The sequence below is a fragment of the Rhagoletis pomonella genome, unplaced genomic scaffold, assembly GCF_013731165.1.
Source record: "Rhagoletis pomonella isolate Grant_MI unplaced genomic scaffold, Rhpom_1.0 Rhpom_scaffold_00013, whole genome shotgun sequence".
Lineage (NCBI taxonomy): Eukaryota > Metazoa > Arthropoda > Insecta > Diptera > Tephritidae > Rhagoletis > Rhagoletis pomonella.
In genome coordinates this window covers 1,911,485-1,933,166 of record NW_023458567.1, presented here as the reverse complement: position 1 = coordinate 1,933,166, position 21,682 = coordinate 1,911,485, and the positions used below count along the sequence as shown (strand labels likewise).

Genomic DNA, 21,682 nt, shown 5'->3' with positions numbered 1-21,682 from the left:
TTTTTCATTCTATTTTTAAATTTTTTATTTTTTTATTTATTAATTTTTTTAAAATGTTTAAAATTTTTTTTGTTCATTTTGAAGTATGTGAATCTTGTGTTACATTTTTTTCCAGCTGGTTACTCCATACATATTTAATGTTTCTGCATTTGACATTTTTCCAGTTGGTTACTACATATTTATTCAATGTTTGTGTTTGCATAAATAATTGCACATTTTATGATTTTTTTCTAATTATAAAAATATTCACAGTCAATTAAACTCGAGACATTTGACTGGTTTGTGCTTATTGTAAACACATTTATTTGTCAACTTAATAGTTTACAAAGTTTAAAAAATCAATTTACTCAGCTCGAAAATTGCAATTGCTTAACATTTTTGCTGCGGTCGCTACCTTGAAAACTTTTTTTCGAATCAACAACTAAAACGTGCTGATATTTTTGAATTTTTTTTTTAATAATTTAAAGATATTTAAAAAAATATTTTTTAAATATCTGTTTTTTATTTTGAATTTCAATAAACTCCCTAACCTTACTAAACAATTTTTTAATCAAAATTATTTTCAACTATAATTTTTATTTTATATTTCGGATCTTTTATTTACAACGCTCATATCTTTTGTCTTAAAAAATATACTTTTTTTAATGTTTGGCTGATCTTTTTTTATTTTGGATTATGTTTTGTTTACGAAGTCTTTATATTTTTTATTTTATTTACACCTCTATTTCCATTTTCAGTAGTTCCACTTATCATTTTTTATTTGTAAGTTTTATTATTGAATTATTTTTTGCCTCTATTTAAAATTTGCTTTTATGCTTACAACGCTTGGTTAGACATTAAGTTAAGGTAGTAAGTCAAATGAAAGTGCGCATTCAATAATTAAAAAGTAAAAACCTTTTTTTTTTGTATGATAAATTTTAGTTTTCAATTGATTAAAATTTGTCTAAATATTTGTTATCGAGTTAAATGCTATAATATAATTGTAACAAAGAAACGCATCCGCAAAGAAAAGTATTTCTTATATGCAAGTTAAATAATTAAAAACACAATTATTAAATATAAAAATTTAATTTATAGTAAAATTTTTAATGTACATCAAGTCACAACTCCAAGATTAGAGTATTGCTAGTTACTTATAATTACGAAGAAAAAAAAATAGTTCAATAATATGCAAATGTAAAAAATAAAAAAATAAAAAAATTTAAAATAAGATCACTACTTTTTAGCGCTATATGTCTAACTCAGCATACAAACATACATGAGTAAGTAATCTAGCAACGATGTTTTATAAAAGAAAAACACAGAATTTATTTACGAAACATATGCCAAATAGACATTCAAACCCCGCAAAGGGGATTACTAGAACTATTTTTTAGGTTTTAGGCTAAATTAATTGTTTAGGAATCATTTCAGTGCTAAGTATGTATTTATGTAGTATAGCTTAATTAAAATAAAACTTAAATTTATGGTTAGTAATACTTACTTATGTATATGTATTAGTCGTAAAACTGTACAGTACACAAACTGTTTGCCTAGTTAAGCGAATAAGAATATCTAATAGCGAAAATAAGTTAAACAAAACAAAGAAAATATTGCCGATGAAGTGCAATTCAAAGCATTTTAAGTTAACTAATTAAGTGGGCATGAAGATATGAGCGTAGTAAATAGAAGAAAAAATTAAATAATATTAAAATAAAATAAATGAGAAAAGTAAATTAAGTAAAATAGGCAAATAATGATACGCAAGGTAAATAACTGAAATCTTAAATAAAACTAAAAGTTTTCAAATGAATAAAAATCAAGCTGTGCTGTTTTACATTCATGTGGCCGTGGCGCTTCGAAGCAATCAAGATTTTCGAGGTAAGTGAAATGTTTTTTTTTTTTTTGTTTTAAGAAAACACAAGTAGTGAGAAATAATGGTAAATTACTCAAAAGTTTTGAATTAAATTTCACGAAGCAAATTGATTTCTTGAAAGTCTGAGAAAAAGCGATTTCGACATGAAGAAAGGAAAATCTAGACCTCACGCTGGCTGATGTCTTATAAAACCAAGTTTCAGCCAATGTAATGTCGACAAAACAAATGCTGAGTTTCATTGTGTATTAGGTTGTAATCGATATTTTCAAATTGATATCGCACAGCTGCTTTTTTACCATATATATGTCAAAACTTTATTGTAATATTTTCTGACACTTTTTTATGGAAATATGGTTCATTCCACAACAAAAAACATAAAAATATAATTTCTAAACTTTGTGCAAAACTCGCGAAAATTCAGCAAATTTTCAACTTTTTAATCAGAATTTTTAGAATTGTAGAAGTTCTAAGAAGCTACAAATTACCGTTGATTTTTGGCAATATTTTTTTACGCAATCTCTTCCATACAAAAAATAATTTCAAAAATACTTTATATGGAAAAAATGCAAAACACCTTTAACAAAAAATTCTCAAAAATCAATGCGATTTTGGATTACCTCCAAACTTACACTTTTTATGCTAGAATTTAATGGGCTACAAAACTGCATACTCACAAAAAAAATCGAAAAAATCTGACTAAAAAGTTGAAAATTTTCTGAAGTTTAAAAATTATATTTTTATGTTTTTTGTTGTGGAATGAACCATATTTCTATAAAAAAAAATCGGAAAAATGTTACAATAAAAATTATTGCATATATTGCAAAAAAGCAGCTATGCCAATACTATTTGCCGGCAGTCTATATATCTACAGTAAATAAAGAAAACGACTCATCGGTATTTGTCAAGAAATACGACTAGATTTCTGTTCTCATCGTTCCCATGTACTAAACATTAATCAGTTAAGCCAGTACATAACCTGCTGTATAGATAAAAAAAAAAACAAAAAAAAATCTTCCGCTTGTCACACATCTTATCTACGAGTATTTTTAGCGCTCGAAAGCTGCTTGCGAGAGCGAGAGGAAAAAACAATATAAATGACTCTAATTGATGATATGCCAGCCCTGCATCGACGAACGAAATGTCAGACTTGTCAAATTCAATTTGTACGCGTTGGCAATTCCTTTGTTTTTTCAATCATACTTTATTATTTCTTCTTCCTTTGAGTTGTATTGTACATTGCAGCCTCATAAATTTTTCTGTTTTGCTGTTTTCATATTTTTCTTGTTTTGTTTTTTATTTTTTTCTTAGCCATTTTTAATCTGTTATTTCCTGGCTTCTTTTTCCTTTCGTTTTCAGCATTAAACACAACAACCGTTATTTTTTTGTTTACCTCGCACGTAGCCCGATAAAGTTCACTACAAAAATTGACAGCGTGAATTCTCAAAGTGTCTGCCGAAGCAAGCAAAAACGCAAGAAATTTGAGATGTATTGCATGTGAACAGTGTAAAGTGTGAAGTGAATATCAAACTAAAGACACAAGCACGCAAAAATACGCACACACACACGCTTACGAGGTACTTGTGCTAGATGCGTGGAGAAGAATAAGCTGACTTTCGCACTTTCTCTGCTGTGTACTAAGGTAAATATGTATTTTTTTATTTCTTTTATATGTATATATACAGTTGTACGTTGTTTACAAGAAAGCCATATATCATGCGACTTATACGTCCCTTGGACCCTCCGCTCCGCTCCGCCTCTGCCACCGCTTCTTTCACTTGTTATGCGTGTCTAATAGACTATGTGCCCGCTGAAAACGCTGGCGGCCTGTCAGTCGAATTGCGTTAGTTTGTAGTTTTCACTTTTTCTGCTTTTTGATTTTATGCAACATAGTTTTCTGCTATTCGCTGCTGCCAGCTCAGTGCGCAAAGCACTCAAACATTTCGTTTGCTTTCCATTTCGTGGCTGTCTGTAAAAGTACGTTTGCCCTACATTTGGTTTTTCCACAAAATTGTAACAGTATTTTTTCGTTTCTTCGCTGATTTGGTTTTGAATTCTGTTCTGACTCGTACTTTGCTGCTGGTTTCTTGCTTTCCTCCTTTTTTGCGCCCAAGGTCATTATAAATAAATACACGCACTGACGCTTAAACATAAACGTGTTAACTGTTACGACTGGTGAAAAGCAGTGAACCGTTTTCTCGGGATTTGTGATTTTCTTGAAGGCTAAAAAAATAAAAAAGTAAACTATCTTAGCAGTAGACAGACGCATAAGGGGAGTACTTTTAAGTACCAGAAAAATTTATGTAGGGTTTTTTAGTTACTCGTATGTACCAAGAAGTAAGAAAACATTGTACGAGTATAATTAAAAAAACCCTCAGCTGGAAAATTTCAGACACGACCATTTTATAATAAAAAGCAAAGAACTTTAACGAGCTAAAATATTTTAATTTACTGAAAAATCTCGAAGAGGTCCCTAAGCTTTCAGTAACTTCTCAACATGTCCCGGAAAAATTTCGAAAACTTGTTAACAAATTTGAAATATTTTTTAAAAGTCCCGAAAAATTCCCAAGTGTTTCGAAAATACCTGAAAAAAACTACAAAAAAATCTGAACAGTCTCGAAAACATATCGATGGCTGAGTGGAAGATCGACCTATCTCGGCAGCCAGTTCGAAAACGCACTATCTCAAAAAACTTTTCAAGAACGCCCTATTTCAGAATTCGTTTCAAAAACGCCATATCTCAGCTGCCGATTCAAAAACGCCCTATATCAGCATATTTTCAATACATTTGGAAATGAGATAGGGTGTTTTTCAATTAAATTCTGAAATAGGACGTTCTTGAAAAGGTCGATCTTCCCCTCAGCCATCGATATACAAAAGTCTCCGAAAAATATCTAAAAATTTTAAAATTAACCTAAAGGCTCAAATAAATCTCGAAAGTTGCGGAAAGGAATCGCGAAAACTGCTCCAAGAACCTCGCAAAGATCCCTAGGTGCAGAAAATGTTTTGAAACTTTTTAAAATCTTCGGAAGAAATCCCGAAATTTTCAAAAACTCAGAAAAAAAGTGTTTGGAAAACTTGGCAAAGATCCTAAAGGTCGAGAAATTGTTTGGAAAAATCTCGAAACGTTCGGAAAAAATACCGAGATTTCCCGAACGATCTCAAGTTCCCAAAAATACTGAAAAGTTAATAAATAACACTGTGCGACAATTTTATGACAATTCAATGCAGCACGGAATTTGCTAATATTTTCTAAAAGTATACAAAGTAATAAAACACTCGATTTGCAAAAGTGGGCTCGTATTTTTATTTTATGGCCTACTAGTTTTCAAAAAAGTGGAAGAAATTACTTAAATAAATGTCTGAGCGAAATTAAATTTTAAGACATATATTGCAAAATTTCATGGGAAATATTTCGTGAAACATTTTAACCCATTAGCTCCCGCCTGAAAGGGTCGTTTTGACGTTTACTTCAAAAAACCCGCCAAAAATCAAATTTGGAAGTTATAGGATTGATATAAATATTCTAGAAAATTAGTTTTCGGAAATTTTTACTAAAGATCTTCTCAGACAAACGCTTCTTGCCACCAACGTAAACTAAAATCTAAAAATTTAAAAAAAATATAGAATAGAAGTCCCTGCACTGACCAGTGGCTCCCTCGCAAGAGCAATATGGAATTGGTTCCTTTTGCATACATTTTCCCACAATACTTAATACAGGAAAGATCAAGTCTAAAATTTCTTCAGGCAGTGCAAAGCAAACATGTCAAATGGAGGAAGAGTCGCGTGAGATATCGCATATTTTGTAATGTATAGCACAATTTTCAGCTTGCTTAAATTTACCCCAAGTATACTGTTCTTCAACTACTTGGTCAATAATTTCAAGTACCCTTCACACCAAGTGGCATATCATCCGAACATGCAACTAACTTTAAATTTTAGAAAACTATTATACGTCGGTTGAGAAGTGCAAATATTTTTATGTGAACCTAATTAGAAGTCTCTGTCCATTCATATTACCACTGTCTACCCTGTTCCCTCCAGTCTCGCCGTTTGCTTCCATGGAAACGAGCCCGGCCTGTCCGCCCCTCCCATCCGTTGTTGATCATGGCCTTGGGAGATCAGTTCCTAAATTTGCATCATTTAAAGTTGTCCGTCCGTCGACTAGTATCCGCGTCTTACTACGCCATCCTTACCAAATCATAGACTTCACCATCGCGAGCAGCAGTGCTGGATAACACACGCTATAAATTATCATTTCCGTCCGTTCGTCTAAGGCGCCTATGGAACCAAGCCAGATTTGTGTTGTTTACCTACCAATCCATTATACACTCCGCATTCTATATAAGTTGTGTGAATAGATTTTGTAATTTTGTTCCTTTTTTTACCAGTAAGTTATCTTCATGTACGTCATCTGGCCGATATGCGCTCGGCGGTTCTGTGAATTTAAACGAAAATGTCATACGCACTAGATGGGGGGATTACCAAGTTTCGTGCCGATATCATTTCTTTGTTGAATCGGCCTTGCAATCACTCATGCCGGTGGTAACAAGTAACTGCGCTGTACTTGCATAACTTACGGTGCTACGCCGCTCGCACACAAAAATCAAAGAGTCTTCCTGTCGCCGACTTCTACTGGTTTTGGGGTCTAATACATGGCTTCGCCAGTGAGATGTCGCCTGCTGGTTTAGGCCAGGATGATCGCACCAAAAATACCCACCAATTGCTAAAAGCTTTGCTGCAAAACTTCCACGGCAACTTAGCAGAGCTTCTTTCAAAAGTTACTCCGGGAGTGGAGTGTGGGCGATGCTTAAAGCACCATGCGAAAGCCAATCTCGGTTAGCATTGACCTTTTAGCTTAGTTACACATATTGGGCCTTATGCATAAAAAGTGAGCTTAAGCTCAGACTCAATTTTTGCACTGAAAGGGTGAGCTCAAGCCCAAGAATTTGTATTGAAAAACGAGTCGGAGCTTAAGCTCACTTTTTATGCATGAGGCCCATTATTCTCATCTGACTTGCGAAGCTTACTTGGGTAATTTTGGATGCCTAAGCCCGCTGGCAAGAAAGAATACAGAGAACGGAAAGAAGGAAGTAGGCTGTGAACTAGCCTACCCAATTCTTGAGAAGCGTGCTGAAGGTAGTTTCGCACCATTTGCTGACAATATTGCTAAGCGACTTTCTCATTGTCCTAAAGTTAAAAATTCTATATTAATTTTTTCTCTCCTCGAATCAAAAAAATGCCTACTGGGTTCCCTTAAACTCATAATCGTTGCTATGCTCATATCCACGCATTCGCCTCAATGGGCACACACGCATCAACTTCTTTGGCGAGCGTAAACCACAAAGTGTGGCATACTTTTAGGCGTCCTCGCCAGCGAAATGAGAACACACGTTCACACGTTCACATACATGTGATGTGTTTGCTTATGGAAATATAAACTCACTGGCATTTGGAACACACACCACACGCACGTTTCCGCTCAGAGCTCTGCTTTTGGCAGCCGCGCTGTCGCTCAGCCGAGCCGTGTGTCAGCAGAACTTGGCCAACACATAAATTCCATTTGTTTTTTTAGCACTCCTAGGTACAAACTCCTAGGGAAAATGCAAGAAAATTTAAAAATTGTTTTAAAGAAAACAAGAGAAAATTTGCGGAGACAAATATAAAAGTGAAATGGGAATTGAGAATTGAGCACTGGGAATTAATTGCAAGCTGCGAGTTGCAAACTGTGCGCGAGGAGCTGAAATTTGAAAAAAAACGAAGAGTAGGTAAAAATGGCAGCCACAAAATTATGTCCAAAACGTTGCTCGACGGGCTTTACAATTGTCGAATGCAGGCAGGCAAACATTCGGTAGGTGAATGGCTTGCCTGCTGGCGCGTGGGTGGGCATTTGCATACATACATACACATGTAAATTTATGTGGAATTGTAAGACTATGTGTTTACGTTATCAAAGTATGTGCATATGCATGTTTGTAGAGCACACCGAATGCCGCGCCAAGATAGGTATGTATGTACATAAGTAGGTGCTTGCTGCTGTCACAGAAAAAGCGAAAACTTTTTTGGCTGCGTAATTTCTTTTTAATTGCTGCCAGCACGAAAACAGAAAACGGCGTCGACAACGGCGCTTTGTTATGATTAATTTGTTTTTTTGTTCGCTTCTTTTCGCTGCATTTCCCTCTGCTTTTCTCCTTTGCTGCTCTTCATACGTACATACATATATGAGGCCAAAAATATGTATGTTTGTGTTGTTATACTCACGTTTGTGTGCGTATGCAGTTATTTGTGTGGCTCTCGCTTTTAAATGCAACTCGACGGCGCAGTCACAAATTTGGCATTGAAATCGTAAGACAGCGATTTTCATTTCTGTGGCGTCACTTTAAATTACTCGTTGTTTGCTGGTGGGCGTTTAAGGTGGAAATTTAATGTAGCATTTTCTTGGCATTTTTCTATAGATGCTCAGTAATTCTACTTAACTTAAAAAAAAAACCTGTTAGGATGGTCGATTTATGATTTTAAATGTTTTTTGTTTTCAATATTCACACACATGTGTTTCGCTCGGTTCGCTTAAAGACTAAAGGCAGTGTCACACGATTGGTCATTTGTGTAGACTTGTACATTTTTTATAATTATTATTATTATTTTTTTTATTGAAAAATTTGAACATATTGTTTTTCGTGATTGGGATAAAGATAAATATTTGTGCATTCACTTGATTGGGATACATTTGCACCAAATTTTGGGCAAATGCCCAATCGTGTGACTCTGCCTTAAGGGAAACCCGTTTTTTGTGTGTAATTTCTTGGGAGGTTTTTCTATATTACAAACCAAAAATTAAAACAAAAATTTTCCTCAAAAATTACATAAGCACAAAAAAAGTTCGACCAAAAAGTGTAAAAAATATACATAAGTTTTATCCTTAAAAGATTGCAGCTTATAATTCGACCCTTGTCTCAAAATATTTTGCATTACATTTTTTAATTAGAATATGGAAAAATACTAAAATATTAAATTATGGTCTAAAAATTAAAAAGAACAAGAAAGTTATATATGTATATTTCATTAATAAAAACAATTTATTACCTTTCATATATTTTTTCAAAACATTTTATACTTTGAAATACATATATAATTTTTTTGAGTTACAACCCTTCGAGCGATCCTCTTTATGGCTTAGATTTTATTATTATTTAAACAAATATTTACCAAAGAGAGTAAAAATTATACCGAAATATTTTAGTATTTTTTTAATTTCTAAATCGAAAAAAATATCTTCAAATAAATATCTTATTTGGGCGAAAACATTATAAAATTGAGAACCTAAAACTACTGTTTTTTAATTTTTGAATCTTTAATAAAAAAAATATTAAAAAAAAAAAATCGATTGTATAAAAAAAAATATAAAAAAGACGTAAGAAAAAAAGTTTTAATGTTTTAAAATTAATAAGAAATTTAAAACACAATACTGCAACTTTACCATTTTTTTGAGCTAGAGAAAAAAAAATTTTTAATGTAGGTGAAAACAATAAAAAAAATAAATTTAAAATTTATTATTAAATTTTTATAAAAACAGTTCTGATTTATAAAACAAATTGTATAAACGTTCGCTCAAACTCTTGGACTATAAATATTTAAAAAAAAGTATAGATAATTATAAACTTTCTTAAAATGAATAAAACAGTTATAAAACAATTATTGTTTTTCTTTAAATTCTTTTTTTTTTTTTAATGAAACACAAAATAATTGTTATAAAGGCCAAAAAAATAACAAAAACAAATATTTTAAGGACGAGCACACCTAAAAGTTAAACATTCTAAAAATAGAATTATTAGCAAAAACCAACAATACCAACAACCACATGATCAAGTGAATTGCAGCGGAATAGCTGCGCTTGATTGTGTTGGCATAACAAAAATGAAAATAGTGGAAAAAAGCAAACGATAATTTACAAGGCGTACTTAGCACGGTGCATAGGCAACTGGCTGAGTCAGTGGGATCGTCGGTTCGAATCCTACTGAAAGAAGTCTGATGAGGAAATGTGGAGCTATCACTTCTACCATTTTTTCAAATTATTGTTGCTTTTCCACAATAAAATTTTCATTTAAAAACGGCCTCAAGCTCAATATAAATTGTTGAAACACAAAATAGTTTAGACTTAAAATTTTATGATATTCTTATCATAAAACCAGTTAATAAGTTAAACGGTTTAACTTTATTACTCATTTAGTTATATGGTAATTCGTCTTCAAAAAGTTTATAGCGAAGGCAATAACATTTAGTTACACTGCGATATTAGAGCCAAACACTCACTGCTGAGGATAGCTTCATATTTTCTAAGTAAGAGTATGAGATGCGAGTTAGGCACGGTCTTATCAGGTTTAGGGCCTTTGCTAAAGGATGCTAATATTAATTTTTTGAGATTTGATTTCAGAATGTGTCGCTTGTCATTAAAAAAATAAAAATAAAAATATCTGTATCAAAGCACCTCACAATTTCTTCAGAAAGTTTATCTTGACTAGGCTGCGCTCATTCGATTCCGAGCTCATCTTGATAAAGATTTTTATACTACATAGATCAAAATTTAGTATCTGATTGCGTATTCCAGTTCGCAGTGGCAGCTCAGAGAGGACTCCATTGTGGGCGTGACTCTAGGCGAGGTAAGGTGGTTTTCAGACACCAATTTCAGAATGCGAAAGTAACGCTCCGAAAGCCTTCATATAAGCTTTGACATCAAGTGTAAAATAATGGCAAAAAGACTCGGCAGACCAGCTTGGCGTCTGTGGACTTTTTACCTAACCACAGAGCCAAAGTTCAAACGACGAGTTTTGCGCTTTCTTTGTACCTTTTTGATGCTTAGAAAAATGTGATCAATAAATTAATTCTACCAGAGCTTAGCAAATAATCTAAACAACTTTGTCTAAATGTTAAATCTTCTATAATTAAAAACGACCAAAAATTTGCCAAGAAGAACCATTGACTTCTAAAATGTTTCGATTAGCTTTTTACTCTAGCTTCAAAAAAGTGGGGCAATAAGTGAAAAAAAAAAATCTTTTATGCACAAAAATCTTTCTGCTCATAAACATCTTGCACCCTACATAAAAACAATTTCAAAATTGCTTTTTTCCATAAAACCGTTCACAGATTAAATGTTTGCCAAAATGTCTTCTTCATCACCATCTTCTTTAACTGGGAAAATACTATTAAGACTGTTTTTGTTTTTCTTGCATCGCTTGCGCAGCATCAACAGTTGTTTGCCTTCCCTGAACATCTGGGCCTTTTTAAAGTGGTGTCTATTTCTGATGGGTGCAATCTCCGCACAAAATTTAATCACCCAAACTTCTGGTTGGGTTTTCATAACACCACATACGTAAATACTAATATCCAATCTGTTTATTGTAAATATTTAAAGGCAAAACAGCTTATCGCTTACATTTGAAAATCCATCGAGATATTTTCGATTTGCACTTTTGACCTGTGTCTAGTTACACAAACATACACGTGTATGTGTGTACATATTTGAATCCATATCTGCTGAATTTCCAGTCATTTGTTGCTTCTTTACCAAAGTACAAACTACTTTATATTATTTTGTCTGCTGCTTACTGCATCAAGTCTTGATAGCCTTAATAGAGCTTAAACTATTCGTGTTCTCGTTAAATTAGATTTGCAAAAGTAAAGCTGCTGCTGATGGTTTTAGAATTTAGAATTTATGATTTGTGATTTTCTGACTACATTTGAATTCGCAAATGACAGCAGAAAGAGATTATAATAGCTTGGCAAAGACATTTAAAAGGGAAAACTGCAGTTTTAAATAGTTGTAATTAGTGTGACATGTCGTATGAGTAACTTCACAAAAAACTGCTGGTTAATACATAAATGCAAAAGCATAGCCAATTCATACACATAAATATTTACAAAATATCAGCAAGCATAGTCATTTACCAATTCGATTGCGGTGCAATTTTGTATTTAACACACACACACACACACGCACAAATTTCCTCCCACTTCAACGCACAACAGGTGGCGGTTGCTGGGTGACATGTCTAATTAGCACAAAAACCGCAAATAAACACAAATTCAACTCGATCATCGAAATAATTTTCTAAAATTGTCATTCATTAGTAAATTTAAATTGGTTTTTGTTTTTGTATGGCTAATTTTAACATCAACTTGCGTATGACTGTGCACTTGCGTGGGAGTGATTAAAATGTGCTGCCACATTTATCCACCGCCATCGGTATGTCATTACTAATTGATGACTGTCGTTGACATGTTGACTGGCGCACAAAAATATGCAATGCTTGCTGTGCCATGATAAAATTAATAAAGTGCAATAACAGCGCGGATGGGTTGAAAGAAAAAGTCGAAAAATATTTTTTTAAATATGAATTTTAAATGTACAGTACGTAGAGCTGGAGAAACTTCGATGGAAACATCAATGCATCGCTGTTTTTGCAATAGCAAACCTACATTTATTTGGCGCGTAAAAAGATAAAATTAAGCAATTATTTATAAGTCAGCAAAAATCTTAATAATATTTAAAATACTTTAAAAACATGTGGTGCGTTTTTACATTATTCCATAATTAAAGGTTTGCTCACTACTGACATTAATTTTGACACTCGCCTATAAAAGGTTGCACACACATACGGTGCCTTGCTAAAGGAGCCGATTTTTTCAAGAGGGAGCGAGAAAACTCTTTTCTGAGCAAGTCTTTTATTATTGCCTCATTTATACATAAATAGTTTTTTAACCTCAAGCCCTTGAAGGGACAAAAAGCATTATAATTTATTATATTCAAGTTAAATAGAGAAAAAACTAAACTCTATATTTTTATAGGAATTTTTTATAAAATAGAATTTATTCCCTTGCAAAAATTTACGAAGTATAAGGCTAAATAGCCTACTTCTCAAATTTTGAAAAAACATCGCTGTTTCTCCAGCTCTAATAGTACGCCTCTAACATAATAAATCAAATTTTTGAAAAAATTCTAACAACTTTTCAAACTCAATTCAAGCATTTAAAACAAAGTTCTGAAAAAAATTTAAAATATAAAAATATTAATTTTTTCAAATTATTGTTGCTTTTCCACAATAAAATTTTCATTTAATAAAAACGGCCTCGAGCTCAATTTAAATTGTTGAATATTTATTTAAATGAAAAAAAAACATACACTCACCAGAATATGTTTTCGTACAGTAACTAATAATAATATTTTTTTTTTCGTTAATTTTTAATAGAAATATAGTTCATTCTGCATCAAATGGCATATAAACTAATGATTCAAAGTTCAAACAAAATTTAGGAAAATTCGACAAATTTTCACTAAAACTTTCAACTTTTTAAAAAAAATTTTTTCAGAATTTTTTCGAATATGCAGTTTTGTAGCTCACTCAATTTCAGTATAATAAAGTGCAAGGCTTATGTGACTGTAATCTACCTTTGAGTTTTGAGAATTTTTTTTTACGCTCTTCGGCATTTTTTCCCATACAAAAAAAACTATCACGCATCCGTTAGATGGAGAAAATGAGAAACATCATCAACAAAAAAAATTCTCAAAAATCAACCGTTGTCTATAGCCACTTAAAACTTGTACTTTAGCATACTGAAATTGACTGAACTTCAACACTGCATACTCAAAAAAAAAGTTTAAAAGTTGAAAATTTTGGTGAAAATTTGTCGAATTTCCCTAAATTTTGTAAAAACTTTGAAACATTAATTTATATGCCATTTGATGCAGAATGAACTATGTTTCTAATAAAAGGTAAAATTTCTTACGAAAAACATTGCAAATATTAAAAAAAAACCCTGTACTGAAACATATTCTGGTTAGTGTATGTTTTTGAGTATGCAGATTTGTAGCCCAATCAATTTTATTTTAATAAAGTACAAGTTTTAAGTAGCTAGGAATTCCGGTTGATTTTTGACAATTTTTTTTTTACTCAGTCTCTTCCATAAAAAAATATTTTTTTCGAAAACACTTTATATGGAAAAAATTCAAAACACCTTCAACAAAAAAAAAAATTGTTAAAAACAATGCGATTTTTGACTAACTCCGAACTTACATTTTTTACTAGAATTTAACAGGCTACAAAACTGTATACTCAAAAATAGTTGAAAATTTGCTGAATTTTCGCGAGATTTTTAGGAATTAAATTTTTATATTTTTTGTTGTGGAATGAACGATATTTTTATAAAATGTTGACGGAAAAATATTAGAAAAAAATTGTATGCATATATTGTGAAAAATTTGCTGTGCCTATATTTTTTGCCGTCAGTGTATATTTTTTGTTAAAAATTTTCAAGCATATTGCTATTGCAGTATTCGCTAGCATTTATTTCTATAATGCATAAAGTAATCGATACTTAAGCTTAAAATTTTCTAAAATACTGAAATTGCCTTCAAACATTGATAAGTCACTAGAAATGCTCTAAATTTGGATATATTCGCAAGCACACTCCAAAAGTATACATATTTAGTTGCCACACAATGAAGGGGTGAAAAAGCTTTCCATATCGTAGAGTACAGCTTCGTTTTCAGGCACTCGCCGAGCAATTAAGAATAAATAAAGAAAAAGTCTAACCACTCAATTTCTTTAATGGGCATAGCGTCTACAATTTAACCGTTTTTCACACTCCTTTTTCATTTTTCCCACTTCATTCAGATCCGCCCGTAAGACGCATTCGTCATCACCGCCGCCGTCGTCAGCGATTACCACCCAACATTTAGCTACTTCAGCTATATGGCATAATTTCTGCTTCATTGCCTACTCAAGTGAGGTGAGTGTTTTTTATACAGGCGCTTCTTCCTTCAATTCTCTTTTTGAGTGTCTTCTGCTTCTTTTGCTTCTATTCCTACATATTTCTTCCTCCTTCTCCTTTTCTTTCGCGTCTGCACCAGCACTTGGCACTTGAAGCAATCAACAGAGGTTGCACTTTCTAATTATATGCAATTTTAGCCTGATTTCGTTGCTGCTGCATCCAAAGCCAACAAACATACTTCACTTACATGATTACCAATGAATGTATGTATGTGTTTGCCCGTGTATGCTTACGCTTGTAAATGCCAGAAAGACTGTGAATCGGCGAAAGGTCTGCTGACGCAAGAAAAAAGAGGGCATGCGAGAAATTTTTAGAATAAAAACTCGTTTTGTAAAAATACTATCAAAAAGAGTTCAAAATAGTAGCGAGCTTAAGAAACCACTCGGGAGGAACTAAACACTAAGATGTTTTACCTTTATGATAATATAACTTACAAATAAATTTATATTGTTCATAATTTTTTTTTTTGTATAAGCCATGTCCAGTGCTCGAAAGAGGCTGGTTTTAAAAAGTGTATGGCTCTTTTCTTCGGGAACTCCAGGGGTGGCGGCGAAATCATAGGGGATCCGTCCATACCTAGTGCAAGCATGCTGGCCACTTTCGCCACTCAATTATCAATTGCCGTTTGAGAAGTGCTAGTGTGTAGTTACAAATTCAGCTAAGTGTGTTGTATACTTTTAGGCGATATTCAAAAGAGAGAGCGAATTGCCTTAACATTCCAGTTGCAAATCAAGATTGACTTTGGGCAAATATTTTACGCTATTACCACCCAAAAACGTTAGCCAAGATCAGAAGCATCCTAGACGTTTTCCTCCTTCATATTTTTCTTCTTGATTTTTCGCACAAAATAGATATTTGTTTCTTTCTCCGCCACCGGCGGCAATAATTTTTATCGCTTATCTTTTTTTGCATATCGATTATTTTCTTGACTTTTTATCGATACTTTTTTATATCGAAATTATTTATCGAAATCCTTATAGATTTCATTTTTGTCTATTCTATTATCTATTTGTCTATTGTTTTACCTATTCTTGTATCGATTTTAATAGATCTTCGAATAAGGGATGTTTAACTACGTTTCTTACTATTACATTTGTCGATAAATTAATTCATAAACAAAATTTTTATACATATAAAAGTCCATTAATATAGTTTTTGATGCAATTAGCGACTCTTTTTGATATAATTATCAAAATGTTCTTTGACTTCGTTATCGGTAAATTTATCGATTCTTCAGCTTTATTTTTATCGATATTTCAATCGCTATATCTGTTGATATCGTTGATATATATTTTATTGTTAATTATCTATAATTAATACATACAGATATATGTACATATGTCAGTATCGATTATTTTCTATATAAATACATACAATATGTACCTATAGTGCTCATCAAAATTTTTGTGGATATCGTTAACACTATGGTGCTATATTTACCGATATTGGAATCAGGTTATTTATTGCGATCGACTTTCATATTATTATGTTTATCGATAAATTAATTCATCAATAGATGAACAGTTGCATTTATCTATATGTTTTGAATAACATCCATTTAGTTTCCTATCCATTTATGGTTAAACTATCTATAATTACCGATATAATTTTTGTTATAGTTATCATTATTCTAACTCGATAATGACCGCATCAAGTAGCTCATTTTCTCACTGGGTATAAAAATTTTTGCAAAATTCCATACATGTACATTAGCGTGGGCCGAAAATCCGCTTTTTTAGAATTTTGATTGGTAATAGCAAAAACCTGGTTTATTATGCTCTAAAAACAATCTGTGTGAAAGATGACAATTTTTAGTCAATATCTTAGGCTCGCCCAGGTCCATCAAAGTGCAATGTGCTCAAAAAACTAAATTTTATAAATACATTGATTAATGAATGTTTTTACTAAAATTGCAATTATCTTCCTACATAATTTTATTTATATTGACCTTTTTCGAGGAGAATCAAATTAAGCGAAGAAACATTTTTTTTTAGCACTTGAACTTTGATGGATTTGGGCGAGCCTAAGACATTGACCAAAAATTGTCATCTTTCACACAGATTGTTTTTATAGCATAATTAACCATATATTTGCTATTATCAATCAAAATTCTAAAAAAGTGGATTTTCGGCCACGCTAATGTACATATGTACTTAATTTAGGGTGACTCTTCAAAAAAGTAAAATTTTCCATCGGAATTATACAATATATTATATTTTAGGACTTCAGTCTAAATATTTCGGAACAATATTAAGATATACGCGAGCTCGACCGATTTGTAAATTTCTCCGAAAATGTCAGTGTTTTGATTACGTTGATAAAATTTTAAAACACTTTTATGTAGATGTTTTAAGCTTAAACTCATCTATCAACTGAGACGATTTTTTGGGAAAAAATATTTTTAAAAACCAATTTTATAAAAAAAAGACTTAATTCAAATCGGTCCAGCACACGTAAATCTTAAATTTTTCCCGAAATATTTAAGCGGAAGTCTAAAAATATAATACGTTTTATAATTCCGTACCGATTTTTTACTTTTTTTATAGAGAGTGATGCATCCTAATGTACATATGTATTTATGTTTATATGCACATCCATATATACATATATACCCCTGCATGCACACGTGTGTGTGTGTGTGTGTGTTTGTAGAAGTGTCTTCATTGCATACTAATTTCGTTAAACGCTTCGTTAATTCATTATGCATATGACATGCTACTCTCAGGGGGGCGCAAGCGAAAGTAGAGGCGGCCATGCAGCTGGCGGCTTGTACTTCTATTAAATTCTAAGTCATTTGCATAAACACGCACACATAACAAATTTTTGAACAAATTCACTTAAGGCAAGAGGAACTAAGAAATTTCACTAGAAATTAGTAGTTGAAGGCGCTGATGGGGCTTGGAGTAGTACAAAACAAGCAACATCAATAAAAACATTGAAAGCAGCAGCACAACTTAAACACTAAAGCAATTTTGTGAGTGATAAATGGCACATGCCGGTGCGTAGGTGTATGTATGTATGTGTGCGTGCGTGTGTACGTGTGTGTGTATGAAATTTGTATTTATTTATTTATTTATGACAGCGCCCTGAGTAAGGCGCACACATATTCGCGGTTGCGTTGCGCCAACAAACCATACCAAAACATAAGCCACAACGACAACAACAACGAAAAGTGGAAAAATTAAATGAAAAGATATTTAATAAAAAGCGAAATGCGAAAATGTGAAAAGCTGTTACGGCGAAAAGCAGCGCTGTGTGGCGTCAAACTCGCGCGCAAGTAAACAAATCTGCTGAGACTGTTGCGCGCTGCTTGTTTGCAGGTGGTATGTGGCATGCCGCTGTTGTGCCACGCAACTCGGCAGCACAAGCATATGTGTGTTGTTATTATTCTTCACACTAGGCCGTTCGTTTTATTATTTTTGATGTCTCAACTCTCAACGCTCCACCGCTGCCTCATACAGCGCCATTAAAATAGCTCTGCCGAATTGCTGCGCTCACAACTCGATTGTTGCTGCTGCTATGGCTGTTGTTGTTGTTGTTTTTACTTTTCATTGCCTGCGGTCGCTTATTGCCGCAGGCGTTCACCATAAACCCGATGATGGCAAAAATATACACTTGACATAATTTCATTATGTCGCTCATCTTGGCGTTGGCAATCGACACACACACACACACACGCGCACGTTTTCTAAACACTCTCGCATACATATTTTATTAACTTGTTTTCAAGTCTTAGCAACTGATGAAGTGTGCGACGCTGCGGATTTGCAAGCTAGTCACCTCAAACCCCGACGCGGTCCTCACTGGCTTTTGATGGGATGCCTCACTGGCTTTTGCTGGTTGTTGTTATTGCATTCAATGGCTTCTATGAAAATCACCTATGTACGTCAACTGTATGCACACACATACACACATATTTCCCAGCTCAATATTTGCATGTGTTTGTGTACACATTTCCGTTTTATTTGGATTTTGTATATTTTCTTTATCCTTAACATTTCTTCACTTTCAACTCGTCTGCTGCCGGCTTGCCTTCCCGCCCATCCCGCTGCCTCCTTAGCTTGTGCCACGCTCGCATGCGGCTTAGCTAAGCTGATCGCTTGAGTGCTGTGCAAACAAGTTGATTTCTCCTGTTCGATTTCTGTTTCATTTTGCATCACTTCGAATCTGTTCCAGCTGCTGCTTGCGTCTCTTCTTCTTGTTATTCCCAATTTAATACCACCACTGGCACTTCAGCTTCGTTAAATTGTTCCTTTTAATTTATGTTGCCTTCAACAAGTTTGCTTATTTAGCTGTCTGCGCTTTTGTTCGAAACTTCTGCACTTTTTTTGAGCAGCGTTTTTATAGAAAACTATTTTGAAAAAAAAAATTAAATAAAAATTCGACAACAAATTTGCGTTTAAATGGAATAAATGGTGCCTAAAGTGTGTACATTTGTGTATGTGTGTGCTAAAAAAGCTCGCTTTAAATAATTTAGTTGAACACGAATTTTTAATTTTTTTCGTGCTTTCAATGGAAGAATTTTTTTCTGCGACAAGAGTGCGCCAAAATGAAATACAAAACACGGTTTATGCTTTAATTTAACAAAGTAAATTTTTTCATGAAAATTTAAAGGTTTTTATATTTTTTTCTTGTTTTCTAATTTTAGTTGTATAAAACTTCTATTCTTTGTCCAGTGCGCATATTTTAAACAATGTCATTAAAATTTGACGACTAGTGATGCATTCATAAAACGTTTCTTTACACAGGTAGCAAATTTTTATATTTATTGGTAGCATTTTAATTGTTGCTTTTTAAAAGTAAAACACTTTGTTTTTGTATTTAGATTTTCTTCGGCATTGTATTCTGCATAAATTTAAGGATTTTTTCCGAAAATTTAATAAGAGAAAAAATTTTAGAAACATTTTTTTTTTTAGTAAGCTATTGAGAATATTTTGGGTCGATCAAAGAAAAAGAAAATACAAATATTTGGCATTGTTTTACCTTCGTCAAGAAGTTTGATTTTAAATTTTTCTGATTTACCCGCTTTTCTACCAGTTTTTTTTTAAATCTAGATAAAATTAAAAAAAAACTTGCATTTCGCTTATTTATTTTACTTTTAGTAAAAATGTAAACCGGAATTTCATGGTCGAAAAAATTCTGAAAAATTTGGGTAGTTTACGCTTAAACAATTAAAGTTCTTAAAAAGTATTAAAAATTATGCAATGGGGATTTTCAACTTTGTACAATTTTGAGATTATAAGAATAAAAAAAATGTTTTGGTATGAAACATTTAATTTTATTTTATTTATTTATATTTTTCCATTAAAACAATTCAAGTTTTTTTTAATTTGTTTAATTTAACCAAAATACATATATTTAACAAGAAATTTTTAAGCAAAAAAACAAAACCGACTTCAATTTTCATATAAAAATTCAAGATTATTGTTAATTTCTTCATGATCAAATGAACGGATTTAAACCAAATTAGTATGAGACCACCTGGGAGGCAACACCTCACCTATAGAAATCGGTTAACGTTGTCCAAAGTTATTGCGACAATTTGGTAACCTCATCATTTTTTTGAAGTCGGTTAAAAACAAAATTGGTAAGAAATATTTGAGCTTCATAATTAAATTTTTTTTAGAATTACTTGTGCTTAACTTATTATTCTTTTTAAATTTTAAATTTTTACTAGTATTGTTTTTTCAATCAAAAAATATATTCCGACGAATTGATAACCTCCACATTTTTTTGAAGTCGGCTAAAAACAAAAATGGTAAGAAATATTTAAGCTTAATAATTAAACTTTTTTAGAATTTCTTGTGCGTAACTAATTATTCCTTTTAATTTGAAATTTTTACTACTATTTTTCTTTTAATAATAAATCATATTAAAATTAGCTGTCAGAATTCTTATTTTATTCTTCGGCTGAAAAAATAATTTTTATTTGATACTTATGAAAATATTATCAATTTACGTTTTAAATTTTTAACATAACAAAATTTTGTTGAAAGTATTTTTGCAGTTTAGATTTAATTTTTTTCTTTGATAAGGAATTTTGTTTCTGATAATTCAAATCAAAACTTTACATAAATTAAAAAATTTATAATTAAATATTTTAAATTTTGATTAAAAAACTTGCATAGTTTTAACTAATTTCAAATTTGTTTTCTCAAATCTTTGAATGTTTTTTGAAGAAAATTTAAGGAAAAATTAAAATTATGGCAAACTTTTTGATTTTAATAACATCGCCTTTGGAACTCATAAAAAAAAAAAACACAGGAAATAAATATGAAATGATTAGTGCTTTTCTTATCTCCTAAAATTTCTTATTTTGAGAATTTGAAAATTTAAAAATTTTTGGTTTATTTTTATTTTTTCTTTTTTTGAAGTTAAAGCATTTCCCCATTTCTTTTTTTAAGCATACTTAGTATCCAGCTCTCGAGAAATAGTTTTCATTCATTCTAGCTTTTTAAGGTTTTTTCTGCCGTTGTCGTAGATACATTTTTTTAAGAAATATATAGATAAGCGAACATTTTTTAGCAATTTTTTTTAAGTTGAAAATTGTGCGGGCATTTTTTTCTTGGGTGGTAAAAGCGGTTTTACTTTATTGATTTTCCAAAAATTTTTAAAATTTCAAAATTTTACCAAATTTTTTCCATATGAAAAATTGTGCAAAACATTGTAGGCGTTATCAAAACCTTTCTTTTTCACGCGTAGTATTCAGCTTTTAGTAAACATCTCAAAAAATATTTTTCATTATTTCTGTTGCTTAAAAGAGTGGCAGTAGATATGTACATTTTCTTCAAAAAATTAATATGAGCATTTTTTTTCTTGCGAGCTGCAAACTGATTTAAAGAATTTTGATACTACGCTTCAGTCTCAAAAATTCTTAAAATTTCAACTTTGAAAAACAGCACATTTTTCGCTTAAAAGTTTTCCAGTTCAAGAATTAACTTAAAAAACTGCTGTAGCTGCACATTTTTGATTTGAATACTTTTTAGTTGAAGAAACTGTTAAAAT

At 31.8% G+C, this 21,682-nt stretch overlaps 1 protein-coding gene across 1 annotated transcript in view; it reads left to right on the top strand.

Moving 5' to 3' along the window:
* Window positions 1–21,682, top strand: part of LOC118748456 — a gene marked incomplete in the record, with an annotated part of 159,380 nt that overhangs the window by 84,794 nt on the left and 52,904 nt on the right. The window contains 1 exon segment of the mRNA XM_036482904.1: window positions 3,212–3,494.